Below are 16,462 nucleotides of genomic sequence, written 5' to 3'. Positions count from 1 at the left end.
CTACAGTTGGTCGCTACATCTGTAAGTGCAAGTTAAAACTGTCCTATGCAAGGAGAAAACCGTTTATCAACAACACCCAGAAACGCTGTTGGCTTCGCTGGGCCTGAGCTCATCTAAGATGGACTGATACAAAGTGGAAAAGTGTTCTGTGGTCTGACGAGTCCACATTTCAAATTGTTTTTGGAAACTGTGGACGTTGTGTCCTCCGGACCAAAGAGGAAAAGAACCATCCGGATTGTTATAGGCGCAAAGTTGAAAAGCCAGCATCTGTGATGGTATGGGGGTGTATTAGTGCCCAAGACATGGGTAACTTACACATCTGTGAAGGCGCCATTAATGCTGAAAGGTACATACAGGTTTTGGAGCAACATATGTTGCCATCCAAGCAACGTTACCATGGACGCCCCTGCTTATTTCAGCAAGACAATGCCAAGCCATGTGTTACATCAACGTGGCTTCATAGTAAAAGAGTGCGGGTACTAGACTGGCCTGCCTGTAGTCCAGACCTGTCTCCCATTGAAAATGTGTGGCACATTATGAAGCCTAAAATACCACAACGGAGACCCCCGGACTGTTGAACAACTTAAGCTGTACATCAAGCAAGAATGGGAAATAATTCCACCTGAGAAGCTTAAAACAGTTCCCAAACATTTACTGAGTGTTGTTAAAAGGAAAGGTCATGTAACACAGTGGTGAACATGCCCTTTTCCAACTACTTTGGCACGTGTTGCAGCCATGAAATTCTATGTTAATTATTATTTGCAAAAAAATAATACAGTTTATGAGTTTGAACATCAAATATCTTGTCTTTGTAGTGCATTCAATTGAATATGGGTTGAAAATGATTTGCAAATCATTGTATTCCGTTTAGATTTACATCTTACACAATTTCCCAACTCATATGGAAACGGGGTTTGTATATTATGAAAAGTATGATTCTTAACCTGCTCACTTAGAGGGATGGCTACCATGACTGGCTCCAGGATGGCACCTGTGCCAACAAGACCAGTAGCAACAAGACCAGGCGTGTCCAAACTTGGTCCACCATACTGATAAGTCAAAGTATGCAGGGGTCAATTTGATCAATTGCTTTTTCTTTTTTTTTTAGCTTTTAAAACAGTGTATACCTGTATAGTAGCAATCTAGGGGAAACCCTGAAAAGTGTATTAATATTAGGTATTACAATGATGTCCTAAGTGCGGCATGCGGGCCATTTGCAAACCGCAGCTTAAGTTTTGTTGGCCCGCAGTATATTGTCGGGAAAAAACTGCTCCGAAGTCCATCATACCGCGACGGTGAAGTGGCGAAGGCGTGGGATGGGGGTTGCCGTAGTCCATGGGTGTGTGTTTTGTCCATAAGTTGCGCTGTTTGGCGTCACAGAACAGAGTCAACATTCAAGGTGTCTTTGAAAAAGGGTGAAGGGATTTCAGAGTGTCTTTCGCTGCAGTGGTCTCACTGTAGTGTTTACAACATGTCGTTGCCAAGGCCAATGCAGAGGGAGCTAATGTGTATATATGGATTGTTTTGGTTAGGACGAGCAAACCCTTCCAGTGGTTCGTCTGCTCTCGTTGTCTGTTTTGGCTCTCAAATTGATTATGATTTCACCTTGCAGAGCGGAAAACTTCTCCGAGATGTTGTTCAATTTAGGATTAAATTCAGAAATCGCCAAAGTCTGAGTGCTCACAGCTCTGCCCAACCCGTTCATCACGACGGACAGCCTCTGGGCTCCTTGAACGTCTGCGATTGTCTTCCAAATTTGACTCTGGTCTATCGACAAATTTGGCAGGGAGCCATATTGGACCAAAAACACCCAAAAAAAATTTGTCTGGAGCGGCAAAAAATTAAAAGCCTGATATAAGTATTATAACTAAGGCAGCACATGATACAAGTGTATATATTAGTTATTTTAGCCTACTATCAAAATGACTTAAAAAGTCCTATATAAGTGTTATAATGAAGACAACACATGATGTAAGTGTCTATAATAGCTATATTAGCCTATTATCAAAGGCTGACGCGAATCTTCGTTGACAGAAATGTTGTATTTGAATTTTTATTCTACACACTTTTGCAGCATTAGAAATCATTAGTAAAATGGAGGCTTCTCACAAGATGAGATAACTTCTGGAAATTACTGGCTCATAATGGCCAAAGGTATAGATGTGTGTGTCAAAGTTTAAGGAAACTTGTAATGGATTTATTACAATCTATGCAAGCTGGGTAACGTTTGCTGTGATCTGGAACAACATGGCACACAAACAACTATGAGAAATGCAGCCAATAACACATACAGATAATGTGTCATGAGACATGCAAATATAAATTAAATACACAGAGGACATACGTCAAGGAAATTAAATGAGCTCAAATATACCTACAAATGAGGCATAATGATGCAATATGTACATACAGCTAGCCTAAATAGCATGTTAGCATTGATTAGCTTGCAGTCATGGATTGAAGAAATATGTCTGATAAGCACTCCAGCAAATCAATAAAATCCACAAAGCTCACCTTTATGCAGTCACGCACAGCATAAAACGTTTGTTGGACAAAATCAGACAAAGGAGTGGCATAAAACGTGTATTTCTGTGGCAGCATCGAAGAAAATTGTACTTGTAAACAAACAACGAAACTACGAAATTAGTAGGACAAAACGGACAGGCAGGCTCCCCAGGACCTTAGCTTCTCGTCAATTTCATTTAGACCAATTTACCAATTTTATATTTTAGAATATTTAATGATGACAGGGTTATAGTCCGATGAGGGAACAATTTTAAATTAGTGAAAACACGATGGCAGAATGCAGTAAAACAATAGGAGTCCTATGAAGAATAGGCAACAGTAAAAATGATAGGTTTATCTGTAAGAGAAGCATAGTAAAAACTGTGGGGACAGACTTATGAAATAATGTATCTAAAATTGATAAAGTGAACTTTCCGGAACAATAAATACAAACCCCGTTTGCCATATGAGTTGGAAAATTGTGTTAGATGTAAATATAAATAGAATACAATGATTTGCAAATCCTTTTCAACTCATATTCAATTGAATGCACTACAAAGACAAGATATTTGATGTTCAAACTCATAAACTTTATTTTTTTTTTGCAAATAATAATTAACTTTGAATTTCATGGCTGCAACACGTGCCAAATTAGTTGGGAAAGGGCATTTTCACCACTGTGTTACATGGCCTTTCCTTTTAACAACACTATGAGGAGACACATTTGCTTCTCAGGTGGAATTATTTCCCATTCTTGCTTGATGTACAGCTTAAGTTGTTCAACAGTCCGGGGGTCTCCGTTGTGGTATTTTAGGCTTCATAATGCGCCACACATTTTCAATGGGACACAGGTCTGGACTACAGGCAGGCCAGTCTAGTACCCGCACTCTTTTACTATGAAGCCAAGAAAAGTGATTAATTAACGTTTTGCTTTACTTTCCCAAAAAAGTTATTGATTTACTAGCCAAATTACTCTTTAACTAATAGGGAAATTATTTAATGCATTACTGATAACATTTTAAAAAAAAAACTATATCTGGCATATGTGGTTGTGAGATGTTTCATGAGAGCAGAGCGTGTGACGTGGGTTACACTTGAATTGCTGTTGCGACACCCAGTGGACACATTTAGAACAGCCGTTTCTTTCATAAAAAAAACTAACAAATGCAGCTCATTTTTATATTTAGCAAACTGATCTTGCGGGACGCGGACCGGATGAAACCTGTTCGTGGGCCTGCGTACGTTTGACACCCCTGTATTAGAATGTATGAGTGCAGTTCAAAGTTTTATGGCAACAGTACAGTATGAGGTATAATTGATGTGTCATTAGTCTTGAGCAGTATTTGGCAAATCCCTTTAGAAAAGTGATTAATTAACGTTACACGTTACTTTCCCAAAAAAGTAATTTATTTACTAGCCAAATTACTCTTTAATTAATAGGGAAATTATTTATTGTGTTACTGATAAAAAATAAAAATAAAAAACGTATATCTGGCATATGCGGGTGTGAGACGTTTCATGAGAGCAGAGCGCGTGACGTGGTATACACTTGAATTGATGTTGCGATATCCAGTGGACACATTTAGAACAGCAGCTTATTTCCAAAAAATAAATAAAAAAGAGATAGAAAAGTGATTAATTAACCTTACGCGTTATTTTCACAAAAAAATAATTGATTTATTCGCCAAATTACTCTTTAATTAATAGGGAAATTATTTAATGTGTAACTTTTTATTGATTTATTTATTTATTTAAATAATGTATTAATCAATCAAACAAAACAATACACAACAATACCATAATAATGCAATCCAATTCCAAAACCAAACCCGACCCAACAACATTCAGAATAGCAATAAACAGAGCAATTGAGAGGACACACAAACATGACACAGAACAATCTAAAAGTAGTGCGTTACTGATAAAAAAAAAATTAAAAAACGTATATCTGGCATATGCGGGTGTGAGATGTTTCATGAGAGCAGAGTGCGTGACGTGGGTTACACTTGAGTTGCTGTTGCGATATCCAGTGGACACATTTAGAACAGCAGTTTCTTTCATTAACAAAAAAAAAAATGCAGCTCATTTTTATATTTAGCAAACTGATCTTGCGGGTCTCTGGCCGAATGAAACCTGTTTGTGGGCCTTCATACGTTTGACACCCCTGTATTAGAATGTGTAAGTGCAGTTCAAAGTTTTATGGCAACAGTACAGTATGAGGTATAACTGATGTGTCATTAGTCTTGAGCAGTATTTGGCAAATCCCTTTAGAAAAGTTATTAATTAACGTTACGCGTTACTTTCCCCAAAAAGTCATTGATTTACTAGCCATATTACTCTTTAATTAATAGGGAAATTATTTAATGTGTTACTGATAAAAAATAAAAATAAAAAACGTATATCTGGCATATGCGGGTGTGAGACGTTTCATGAGAGCAGAGCGTGTGACGTGGGTTACACTTGAATTGCTGTTGCGATATCCAGTGGACACATTTAGAACAGCAGTTTATTTCCAAAAAAAAAAAAAAAATGCCGCTAATTTTTATATTTAGCAAACTGATCTTGTGGGTCGCGGGCCGGATGAAACCTGTTTGTGGGCCGTACGTTTGACACCCCTGTATTAGAATGTATACGTGTAGTGCAAGGTTTTATGGCAACAGTACAGTATGAGGTATAATTGATGTGATATTAGTCTTGAGCAGTATTTGGCAAATCCCTTTAGAAAAGTGATTAATTAACGTTACGCGTTATTTTCCCAAAAGAGTAATTGATTTACTCACCAAATTACTCTTTGATTAATAAGGAAAATATTTTATGCGTTACTGATAAATTAAATTAAAAAAAAAACGTATATCTGGCATATGCGGTTGTGAGACGTTTCATGAGAGCAGAGCGTGTGACGTGGGTTACACTTGAATTGCTGTTGTGACACTAAGTGGACACATTTAGAACAGCAGTTTCTTTCATTAACAAAAAAAAAATGCAGCTCATTTTTATATTTAGCAAACTGATCGTGTGGGTCGCGGGCCGGATGAAACCTGTTTGTGGGCCTGCGTAGGTTTGACACCCCTGTATTAGAATGTATGAGTGCAGTTCAAAGTTTTATGGCAACAGTACAGTATGAGGTATAACTGATGTGTCAATAGTCTTGAGCAGTATTTGGCAAATCCCTTTAAAAAAGTTATTAATTAACGTTACGCGTTACTTTCCCAGAAAAGTCATTGATTTACTAGCCAAATTACTCTTTAATTAATAGGGAAATTATTTAATGTGTTACTGATAAAAAAATAAAAATAAAAAACGTATATCTGGCATATGCGGGTGTGAGACGTTTCATGAGAGCAGAGCGTGTGAAGTGGGTTACACTTGAATTGCTGTTGCGATATCCGGTGGACACATTTAGAACAGCAGTTTATTTCCAAAAAAAAAAAAAAAAATGCCGCTAATTTTTATATTTAGCAAACTGATCTTGTGGGTCGTGGGCCGGATGAAACCTGTTTGTGGGCCGTACGTTTGACACCCCTGTATTAGAATGTATACGTGTAGTGCAAGGTTTTATGGCAACAGTACAGTATGAGGTATAATTGATGTGATATTATTCTTGAGCAGTATTTGGCAAATCCCTTTAGAAAAGTGATTAATTAACGTTATGCGTTATTTTCCCAAAAGAGTAATTGATTTACTCACCAAATTACTCTTTAATTAATAAGGAAATTATTTAATGCGTTACTAATAAATTAAAAAAAAAAAAAAAACGTATATCTGGCATATGCGGTTGTGAGACGTTTCATGAGAGCAGAGCGTGTGACGTGGGTTACACTTGAATTGCTGTTGTGACACTAAGTGGACACATTTAGAACAGCAGTTTCTTTCATTAACACAAAAAAAATGCAGCTCATTTTTATATTTAGCAAACTGATCTTGTGGGTCGCGGGCCGGATGAAACCTGTTTGTGGGCCTGCGTACGTTTGACACCCCTGTATTAGAATGTATGAGTGCAGTTCAAAGTTTTATGGCAACAGTACAGTATGAGGTATAACTGATGTGTCATTAGTCTTGAGCAGTATTTGGCAAATCCCTTTAGAAAAGTGATTAATTAACGTTACACGTTACTTTCCCAAAAAAGTAATTGATTTACTAGCCAAATTACTCTTTAATTAATAGGGAAATTATTTAATGTGTTACTGATAAAAAATAAAAATAAAAAACGTATATCTGGCATATGCGGGTGTGAGACGTTTCATGAGAGCAGAGCGCGTGACGTGGTATACACTTGAATTGATGTTGCGATATCCAGTGGACACATTTAGAACAGCAGTTTATTTCCACAAAAAAAATAAAAAAGAGATAGAAAAGTGATTAATTAACCTTACGCGTTATGTTCCCAAAAAAGTAATTGATTTATTCGCCAAATTACTCTTTAATTAATAGGGAAATTATTTAATGTGTAACTTTTTATTTATTTATTTATTTAAATAATTTATTAATCAATCAAACAAAACAATACACAACAATACCATAACAATGCAATTCAATTCCAAAACCAAACCCGACCCAGCAACATTCAGAATAGCAATAAACAGAGCAATTGAGAGGACACACAAACATGACACAGAACAATCTAAAAGTAGTGCGTTACTGATAAAAAAAATTTTTAAAAACGTATATCTGGCATATGCGGGTGTGAGATGTTTCATGAGAGCAGAGTGCGTGACGTGGGTTACACTTGAGTTGCTGTTGCGATATCCAGTGGACACATTTATGACAGCAGTTTCTTTCATTAACAAAAAAAAAAATGCAGCTCATTTTTATATTTAGCAAACTGATCTTGCCTGTCTCGGGCCGAATGAAACCTGTTTGTGGGCCTTCGTACGTTTGACACCCCTGTATTAGAATGTATAAGTGCAGTTCAAAATTTTATGGCAACAGTACAGTATGAGGTATAACTGATGTGTCATAAGTCTTGAGCAGTATTTGGCAAATCCCTTTATAAAAGTTATTAATTAACGTTACGCGTTACTTTCCCAGAAAAGTCATTGATTTACTAGCCAAATTACTCTTTAATTAATAGGGAAATTATTTAATGTGTTACTGATAAAAAATAAAAATAAAAAACGTATATCTGGCATATGCGGGTGTGAGACGTTTCATGAGAGCAGAGCGTGTGACGTGGGTTACACTTGAATTGCTGTTGCGATATCCAGTGGACACATTTAGAACAGCAGCTTATTTCCAAAAAATAAATAAAAAAGATATAGAAAAGTGATTAATTAACCTTACGCGTTATTTTCCCAAAAAAGTAATTGATTTATTCGCCAAATTACTCTTTAATTAATAGGGAAATTATTTAATGTGTAACTTTTTATTTATTTATTTATTTAAATAATGTATTAATCAATCAAACAAAACAATACACAACAATACCATAATAATGCAATCCAATTCCAAAACCAAACCCGACCCAACAACATTCAGAATAGCAATAAACAGAGCAATTGAGAGGACACACAAACATGACACAGAACAATCTAAAAGTAGTGCGTTACTGATAAAAAAAAAATTAAAAAACGTATATCTGGCATATGCGGGTGTGAGATGTTTCATGAGAGCAGAGTGCGTGACGTGGGTTACACTTGAGTTGCTGTTGCGATATCCAGTGGACACATTTAGAACAGCAGTTTCTTTCATTAACAAAAAAAAAAATGCAGCTCATTTTTATATTTAGCAAACTGATCTTGCGGGTCTCGGGCCGAATGAAACCTGTTTGTGGGCCTTCATACGTTTGACACCCCTGTATTAGAATGTATAAGTGCAGTTCAAAGTTTTATGGCAACAGTACAGTATGAGGTATAACTGATGTGTCATTAGTCTTGAGCAATATTTGGCAAATCCCTTTAGAAAAGTTATTAATTAACGTTACGCGTTACTTTCCCCAAAAAGTCATTGATTTACTAGCCATATTACTCTTTAATTAATAGGGAAATTATTTAATGTGTTACTGATAAAAAATAAAAAATAAAAAACGTATATCTGGCATATGCGGGTGTGAGACGTTTCATGAGAGCAGAGCGTGTGACGTGGGTTACACTTGAATTGCTGTTGCGATATCCAGTGGACACATTTAGAACAGCAGTTTATTTCCAAAAAAAAAAAAAAAAATGCCGCTAATTTTTATATTTAGCAAACTGATCTTGTGGGTCGCGGGCCGGATGAAACCTGTTTGTGGGCCGTACGTTTGACACCCCTGTATTAGAATGTATACGTGTAGTGCAAGGTTTTATGGCAACAGTACAGTATGAGGTATAATTGATGTGATATTAGTCTTGAGCAGTATTTGGCAAATCCCTTTAGAAAAGTGATTAATTAACGTTATGCGTTATTTTCCCAAAAGAGTAATTGATTTACTCACCAAATTACTCTTTAATTAATAAGGAAATTATTTAATGCGTTACTAATAAATTAAAAAAAAAAAAAACGTATATCTGGCATATGCGGTTGTGAGACGTTTCATGAGAGCAGAGCGTGTGATGTGGGTTACACTTGAATTGCTGTTGTGACACTAAGTGGACACATTTAGAACAGCAGTTTCTTTCATTAACACAAAAAAAATGCAGCTCATTTTTATATTTAGCAAACTGATCTTGTGGGTCGCGGGCCGGATGAAACCTGTTTGTGGGCCTGCGTACGTTTGACACCCCTGTATTAGAATGTATGAGTGCAGTTCAAAGTTTTATGGCAACAGTACAGTATGAGGTATCACTGATGTGTCATTAGTCTTGAGCAGTATTTGGCAAATCCCTTTTAAAAAGTTATTAATTAACGTTACGCGTTACTTTCCCAGAAAAGTCATTGATTTACTAGCCAAATTACTCTTTAATTAATAGGGAAATTATTTAATGTGTTACTGATAAAAAATAAAAAACGTATATCTGGCATATGCGGGTGTGAGACGTTTCATGAGAGCAGAGCGTGTGACGTGGGTTACACTTGAATTGCTGTTGCGATATCCAGTGGACACATTTAGAACAGCAGTTTATTTCCACAAAAAAAAATAAAAAAATGCCGCTAATTTTTATATTTAGCAAACTGATCTTGTGGGTCGCGGGCCGGATGAAACCTGTTTGTGGGCCGTACGTTTGACACCCCTGTATTAGAATGTATACGTGTAGTGCAAGGTTTTATGGCAACAGTACAGTATGAGGTATAATTGATGTGATATTAGTCTTGAGCAGTATTTGGCAAATCCCTTTAGAAAAGTGATTAATTAACGTTACGCGTTATTTTCCCAATAGAGTAATTGATTTACTCACCAAATTACTCTTTGATTAATAAGGAAAATATTTAATGCGTTACTGATATATTAAATTAAAAAAAAAACGTATATCTGGCATATGCGGTTGTGAGACGTTTCATGAGAGCAGAGCGTGTGACGTGGGTTACACTTGAATTGCTGTTGTGACACTAAGTGGACACATTTAGAACAGCAGTTTCTTTCATTAACAAAAAAAAAATGCAGCTCATTTTTATATTTAGCAAACTGATCTTGTGGGTCGCGGGCCGGATGAAACCTGTTTGTGGGCCTGCGTACGTTTGACACCCCTGTATTAGAATGTATGAGTGCAGTTCAAAGTTTTATGGCAACAGTACAGTATGAGGTATCACTGATGTGTCATTAGTCTTGAGCAGTATTTGGCAAATCCCTTTAAAAAAGTTATTAATTAACGTTACGCGTTACTTTCCCAGAAAAGTCATTGATTTACTAGCCAAATTACTCTTTAATTAATAGGGAAATTATTTAATGTGTTACTGATAAAAAATAAAAATAAAAAACGTATATCTGGCATATGCGGGTGTCAGACGTTTCATGAGAGCAGAGCGTGTGACGTGGGTGACACTTGAATTGCTGTTGCCATATCCAGTGGACACATTTAGAACAGCAGTTTATTTCCACAAAAAAAAATAAAAAAATGCCGCTAATTTTTATATTTAGCAAACTGATCTTGTGGGTCGCGGGCCGGATGAAACCTGTTTGTGGGCCGTACGTTTGACACCCCTGTATTAGAATGTATACGTGTAGTGCAAGGTTTTATGGCAACAGTACAGTATGAGGTATAATTGATGTGATATTAGTCTTGAGCAGTATTTGGCAAATCCCTTTAGAAAAGTGATTAATTAACGTTACGCGTTATTTTCCCAAAAGAGTAATTGATTTACTCACCAAATTACTCTTTGATTAATAAAGAAAATATTTAATGCGTTACTGATAAATTAAATTAAAAAAAAAACGTATATCTGGCATATGCGGTTGTGAGACGTTTCATGAGAGCAGAGCTTGTGACGTGGGTTACACTTGAATTGCTGTTGTGACACTAAGTGGACACATTTAGAACAGCAGTTTCTTTCATTAACAAAAAAAAAATGCAGCTCATTTTTATATTTAGCAAACTGATCTTGCGGGTCGCGGGCCGAATGAAACCTGTTTGTGGGCCTGCGTACGTTTGACGCCCCTGATGTAGACAATAAAACAACACACAGATGAACCCGATGAGAAAATAAAGTAAACATGATATGGTTAGTACAAACAGAAGAAGTTAAACAACAGGCTTTATATTGGGCTGTGACTTTTAAAAAAAACACTTGTTTTTGAGTGTTGACTAAATAAGGGCAAATGAGTAGAGTGTGACAACATGTGATGTCCTCTGGAACAAAAGTGTTTGTCGCTCTTCAGGGTCTGATTAAACCGGGCCGCCCTGCATGCATACTAATATGATGAAGCGTGGCAAGGTGCCCACGCTGGATTGCGGTAAGTACTACGGTTGCCATCACTTCTTTTTCAATTGAACGATGCACTTGTGTGTATATTTACTCTGTTGCTAAGAAAGGCACTGAGACTATTTGGAAGCAAAGCGACCGATTCAGCACCCAGCGCTCCGGGAGTCCTCCCCTCCCCCTTCCCCCGAAAAAAAAAGGTCCTAATTCGAACAAAATGCTGGAATGCCCGCGGCTCCTTCCCAGTGGTTCTTTAATAAATTGGGACATAATGTTTCAGTAAGTCAAAGCATACATTTTTTATGGGACAAATGAGTCAGCGCGTGTGTGTGTGTGAGTGTGCGTGTGTGTGTGTGTGTGTGTCTGTGTGTGGAGACACACAAGTGTACACAGATGCTACACCTGCAGAATTTGCGGCCGGTGGGAGCGGGATATAAATGGCCCATAGCGGTCCCATTCCCAGCGGGCGCATAGTGATAGTCAAGCAAGTTCAAGGTATAATCTCCGTTGGGGGTGGGAGGGGGACTAATGAGTGACTGGACGAAGTGTGTGTTGGGGTGGGGGAGGATGATTATATTTTACATACTAACCTTGGCAACTGAGCCTGTCCTTTAATGACGGCATAATTCAGTGTTCACCTTGGGAGTCTGCCACGGTTTTTTGGTTTATGACGTCACCCTGGTAACCTCAATCATTCAAGTGCGTGCTCTGTCTTTGCTTCGGTGACTTCCCTAAACACACACACACACACACATGCATATTTGGGCATGCAGTTGCCCCCCGTTACGCGACCAGCAGCATTACGGGTAAGGCTCACAATCTCGCTTTAGTGCCTGTTTGAGATCCTTGGATCCTGGTAGTTACGAGTGGATTGATAGCCGTGGATGCAACCCTGGATTACTATTAGTTGACTAACAAGGTTGATGTTGGTTTATGGTGTGTGGCCTATGAATATAACGCTGTTATTTACGGCCAATCCAGGGATCGCCGTGTCCCTCGTTTTATCAGACAAAAGAAGTCTTGCTACAAGAAGGCAAGCTGTGCTGATTTAGTCCTTATCAATACTGTGTTTACATGTATCATGTATCACAATGTAGACTATATTGCCAAAAGTGTTTGTCACCTGCCTTGACTCACATTTGAATTTAAAGTGCCATCCCATTCCTAACCCAAAGGTTTCAATATGATGTCGGTCCACCTTTTGCTGCTATTACAGCTTCAACTCTTCTGGGAAGGCTGTCCACAAGGTTGCAGAGTGTGTTCATAGAAATGTTCCACCACTCTTCCAAAAGCGCATTGGTGAGGTCACACACTGATGTGTCATGACCTGTGGTCCGGATCATGTTTTTGTTATGTTCTGTTAGTTTTGGACTCACTTAGTTCCTGTTTTTATGCACCCTTGTTTGTTACCATGGTTACTTATTATTTCCACCTGGCTCTGATTAGTGTTCGCCCGCTCACCTGCTTCGCGAGCACTAATCAGAGGCATTATATAAGCTAGCCTTTGCCAGTCAGTCGTCCTGGCGTCATTGTTTGCCTCATGCCTCGCCACGTAAGTCTTGTTAGTTTCATGCCGCAGTTCTCTGAGTATTGCTTGTCCATAGTCCATGCTAAGTGTTAGCTTCTGTTTCCTGCGCTAAGTTTTTGTGCTTTAGCTCCAAGTGCGATCAGCGCATTGTGCCTTCGCCTTGTGTTCCTTTTTGTTTGTACCTCTTTGAGTTTTGGATAATTAAATCATGTTCCTACCTGCAAGTCCTGTCCGGAGTCGTCCGTTTGCATCCCGGGAGAGCGAACCTAGCAGTAAGCGGCAACCCAGACTCTGTCATCCATGTCTTTATGGACCTTGCTTTGTGCACTGTTGGACAGTCATGTTGGGGCCCGCTCCAAACTGTTCCCACAAGGTTGGGAGCATGGAATTGTCCAAAATGTCTTGGTATCCTGGAGCATTCAAAGTTCCTTTCACTGGATCTTAGGGGCCAAGCCCAATTCCTGAAGAACAACAGCCCCACACCATAATTCCAAATGATTAGGACACCTGATTCTGATCATTTGGATGGGTGGCCAAATACTTTTGGCAATATAGAGTATCACAATAATGACAGGGTTAGTCTGATGAAGGAAAATTGTAAATTAGTAAAAACAATATGGCTAGCACGGGGGTCGGCAACACAAAACGTTGAAAGAGCCATATTGGACCACAAATACAAAAAAGTTATCGGTCTGGAGCCGCAAACAATTATGTCTTATAATGAAGGCAACACATGATGTAAGTGGTTAATTAGCTATATTAGCCTACTATCAAAATGACCATGTGTCGCAGGCTGACGCAAATCTTCATTGACAGAAATGTTGAAATGTAATATTTATTCTATACATTTTTATAACATTGGAAAACATAAGTAAAACTTCTCAGAGGGTGAGATAACTCCTGGAAATAAATGGCTGAGAATGGCCAAAGGTATAGATGTTTGTCTCCAAGTTAAAGGAAACGTCAGGCTGTCTTCTTCTAATGGATTTATTACAATCGTTGCAAGCTGGGTATCGTTTGCTGTGGTCTGGAACAACTATCAGAAATGCAGCCAGTATTGCATACAGATAATGTGTCACGAAACATGGAAAAATAAACTAAATACACATGAGTAAAGGAAATGAAATGAGCTCGAATATGGCTACAAATGAGGCATAATGATGCAATCTGTACATACAGCCAGCCTAAAAAGCATGTTAGCATCGATTAGCTTGCAGTCATGGATTGAAAAAAAATATGCCTGATAAGCACTCCAGCAAATCAATAAAATCAACAAAGCTCACCTTTATGCGTTCCCGCACAGCATAAAACGGTTGGTGGACAAAATCAGACAAAGGAGTGGCATAAAACATGTATTTCTGTGGCAGCATCAGAGAAAGTTTTATGTATAAACAAACAACAAAACTAGCCTAAAAAGCATGTTAGCATCGATTAGCTTGCAGTCATGCAGTGACCAAATATGCCTGATTAGCACTCAACACAAAACGATAACATGAACAATGCTCACCTTTGTGCATTCACACACAGTATAAAACGTTTGGTGGACAAAGTGAGACAAAGGAGTGGCATAAAACACATATTTTTGTGGCAGCGTCGGAGAAAGTTGTGCATGTAAACAGTCACAGTCCACACAACGGTGAGTTCAAGGGTCACTTAAATTAGTAGGCCAAAATGGCTCTCGCCAGTGAAGCATAAATACAAACATTAAACAATGGGCTTTCTAACAAATAAGAATGTTTGTTTCGTGTTTATCCTCCTACATAAACCATATTACAACAAAAAACATATTTTTCACACCATTTTTTTTTTTTTCATTTTCGTACATTTTTTAAAAAGCTCCATGGAGCCACCAGGGCCCTGCTAAAGAGCCGCATGTGGCTCTAGAGCCACCGGATGCTGGCCCCCGGGCTAGCACTATGGCGGAATACAGTAAAACAATAGGAGTCCTATGACGAATAGGCTACAGTAAAAATGATAGGTTTATCTGTAAGAGAAGCATACTAAAAACAGTGGGGACAGACTTATAAAATAATGTTTCTTAAATTGATAAAGTGAGCCTTATGGAACAATATATAGAAGGAAGATAAGGTTTATTAAGGGATTAATATAGACGATAAAACAATACTGAGAGATTAACCCAGAGCTCTGTGCTCTTGTGTCATCCTTTTGTGTTCCTGATGTTTCCTTCTTGTTTTCATGTGTTTGTTTTGCCTTTTGGTTCGAGACCCTTTGGGACTGTGTGACAAGGGATGGCACTTTCGTGACTTCTGCGGTGCTTTTTTTGGGATCCGCCTCCCGGGAGTCTTTTGGCCATGGAGACCAGCTGCTGGGTCTCTGCCACACCAGAGTCTGTGTGGAGAGACTGGAGGAGACGCGGATGAAGAGACAGGGCTGTGGAGCTGGCGCTGGGCGCCGGGACGGACGGGCTTCACGGTGTCTTGGCTGAATGAGCAGGTACCGGACACCACGGTCTCCTTGGACGCATCCCCGCTCATCCGTGCGGACCGTACTTGCCAACCCTCCCGATTTTCCCGGGAGACTCCCGAATTTCAGTGCCCCTCCCGAAAATCTCCCGGGGCAACCATTCTCCCGAATTTCTCCCAATTTCCACCCGGACAACAATATTGGGGGCGTGCCTTAAAGGCACTGCCTTTACCGTCCTCTCTCACCTGAAAAGGAGACTATTATATATGTCTCCGTTATCCATAGGTTTATCTATAACCCATAAAGTATGCAGTCACGGAGCTATTTCTCAGCGTGTGTTTATTCCAGCCGGCACGTTTAATACACTGACACACAACATCCGGATTCCCATCATGCATTGCTTCAAAAGTACGGCAAGTAGTAATGTCCAAAAACATAACAGAGACGAAGCAGAAGAACGAAGAAGAGACATGGCAACGACGAGTAAGAAGAAGAAGTACGCTTGCAAGTTCCAAAATGATATAATAATGATAATTTCAGTTCAACCAGGACAGCTCGAAGGGGAAAGGGTATGCTGCCTGCACATTTTGTAGATCAGACTTCTCCATTGAACACGGTGGCCGAACGGATATACTCATTCATGAACGGATTATTTATATATATATATATATATATATATATAAGAAATACTTGAAAATATATACACCCCCTGCTACCCCCCCCCCCCCTCCCACCACCACCACCACTTCAATCCCCCACCCCCATCTCCCGAATTCGGAGGTCTCAAGGTTGGCAAGTATGGTGCGGACTGGACACTGGGCGGCCGAGGGTGTAGTCGACTCTCTTAGTTGCTTTGTTGGGTCTGCTCCTGTCTCTGGCCATGCTCCCACCACCCCAGCAGACGATGGTGTGGAACACCAAAGTGTGTGTTTTTTATTTATTTTTTTAACTTTTGTGGTTGTGTGTAAGAAATGGCTGGTTGCATCAGCCCTGCTCTTTTAATGTCTTTGATGTCCTTTGTGTTCTTTGATGTTTCCTTCTTACACACGTTTATGCGCGCTACGGCTATGAATTTTGTTGTTGTTTTTTTCCTTGGCCACAGTCTGGACCCCCTCTCCAAGGGCCCATGCTTAGACTGTTTTTGTTTTTTTTCCTCACCCCCCCTCCTACCCAGTGTTTACCTGTTTCTCACCTTTTTCGTAAGGGGCGCCAGAAGTTGGCAGACCCGTCAGCGAT

Source organism: Entelurus aequoreus, linkage group LG04 (genome assembly GCF_033978785.1).
Source record: "Entelurus aequoreus isolate RoL-2023_Sb linkage group LG04, RoL_Eaeq_v1.1, whole genome shotgun sequence".
Classification (NCBI taxonomy): domain Eukaryota; kingdom Metazoa; phylum Chordata; class Actinopteri; order Syngnathiformes; family Syngnathidae; genus Entelurus; species Entelurus aequoreus.
The sequence above is the reverse complement of the archived record's forward strand: the minus strand, read 5'-3'. Positions refer to the sequence as shown.